The sequence below is a fragment of the Chionomys nivalis genome, chromosome 1 (genome assembly GCF_950005125.1).
Source record: "Chionomys nivalis chromosome 1, mChiNiv1.1, whole genome shotgun sequence".
In the NCBI taxonomy this organism is placed as follows: Eukaryota; Metazoa; Chordata; class Mammalia; order Rodentia; family Cricetidae; genus Chionomys; species Chionomys nivalis.
Window position 1 is genome coordinate 68,816,336 of NC_080086.1, and position 2,128 is coordinate 68,818,463.

A 2,128-nucleotide genomic window follows, 5' to 3' on the forward strand; every position below is an offset into this window, starting at 1 on the left:
CAGCATCCTCTTTGTCTCTGAGTCAGCTCCCTGCCTCTATCTCCACCCTGGCCAGCACCTTGAGCTCTCCTTCCTCTTTAAGCCTTCTGTAGCCGTCCTATAACCAGCTGTGTTTGCCAAGGCCAGTGTTATAGGGAAATCGGGTGTACTAGGAGGCTACAGCCAATTAAGAAGGTAAACCTGTGGATTTACTGCTATTCAATCAATTCTGACATCATGGAAAGACACAAATGTGTCTATGTTTCTGCCATAGCACCCCCATGGTGTCATAAAAATTAGTTTCTGTTTGGTCGAAAGCATCACCTCAACTCCCTAACACCCCTTTTATACAAAAAGTCCGGATTGTTTGGCTGGGGGCTTACCCCAGCTCCTGGCATAAGCTCCCTCCCCTGGGAGTTGCCTCAGTCCAAACTCCACCTCTGAGAAAGCCCACCAAATGGTGACCCATCCCCAGGGAGGGTCAAAAAAGTCCACCAAACAGTAACCCCTCCCCAGGGAAGGTCGGGACCACTCCCACAGGCTATTTAAATGCTCCCCAGAGAATGAACATGTGGTCTCTGAGTTTCGCATGGTCTCCCCTTTTCTCTTCCATTCTCCATGTTTCCCCAGGGGGACACCTGGGAGCACTCCATTAAACATGGGCATCTTTTACTTGGTCTGACTTGGTCTGATTAGGATTATTTGCATTGGCAGAGAAGCTTGTCTTAAGAGAAAATACTTAGTATTTAGAAGTTCCACAGTGGGGGAGCACGTTGTTTTTCCCATGGGCCCAGGGCCACATGTTGGAAAACGCCCTTCTTGCCTATACTCTCCACCAGGCTAAGATGGGCTTCTTCTTGGTTAGTTCTCCTTTGTGAGTACATGCCTCTAGGGTCCAGGGTCCCTTTTGAGTTTATTTTTGTCCATTTTCAAGATTTCCTATGGTAGTCACAATCGTGCCAGATGCCCAGTTCAAGCGACGAGCCAGGCCTCTCTGAGGTGAGACTGAGGGGACAGAGACGTCTGCTGCTCAGCTCTCACAACCCCCTCCCCCTGCCCATTTTTTAATCAAGAGCCCTGTCCCGCTGAAAGCACTGCGACAGGCTTGAGTCCCAAAATTCGCCATAGACTTCTAAATAGGCTCTTGAGATTTGAAGCCAGATCCTCAAACTCCCTTGGGCTGTCTTTTATAAAAATCCTTTTAAATTGGGGCTAACATCTAATGGGGAAAAAAAAAGCTCCAAAAGCCCCTGGTTTCTAGATGCATGCTCCCACTCCCACTCCCATTCCCGCACCTCCCTACTTTTCTAGCTGTTTGCTGTTGGTCTCTCACTGTTTGTTCTCTGCCCTGGATCTGGATCCGGATCTGCATCCCTCTTCCCCATCTTTTCACTCTAAAACTCTATAGGTGTCCTTCTTTGTCTTTGTTCCCTCTTGCAGCACCTGCTAATCTGGTCCTTAATGGGACCACCTTTGTGCTTCCCTGGCTTCGGCTACCTATCTATCTACACTGGGATTTTTGAAGTTGATCAGCTGACTCGGTTCCTAAAAGTGTTTTATTTGTCTGTCTGTTAGAAAAATGTGGCCATAGTATGCTGGTTTTATGTGAGTGTGTTTCCACAGTATGCTTGCTTTATGTCTCTGAAGAATGTGTGCTTGATTTCACAGTATGCTTGTTTCATTTCTCTGTGTGTATGTGTGCATGTTTTAAGATCTGTAAAACTCATAACTCCAGATTACAACAGCTCTATAAAAATACAAACACATGTGTAACATCCATTTTGACCAAGCCACCATCTTGGGTAGAGTACCCATGTGTGCTAGTATTCTTTGACTTATTAAAATATTCCTTTTAATCTTCTTACATTTACTAGCATTGGTAAGCTGTAACTAATTGGGTAAAATACATGTCTAAATTTAGCTTATATGTCTACTTTAAATATAATGGATAATGGTTCCCAACTCTCAAGTGCCTTTACAAATCTGAGAGTATGGCATTTAACAGAACAACTTCTAACACAGAAACATGCCAGCTCCTACAGCATCCTATAGCTCCTCTAAGAAGATAGGTATTTGCAAAAGACCTTCTACCTTAAGGCTTGTCTTTGGGTATGGCAAAGCTATCTGCACAGCAAAAAGCAGCTTTCCA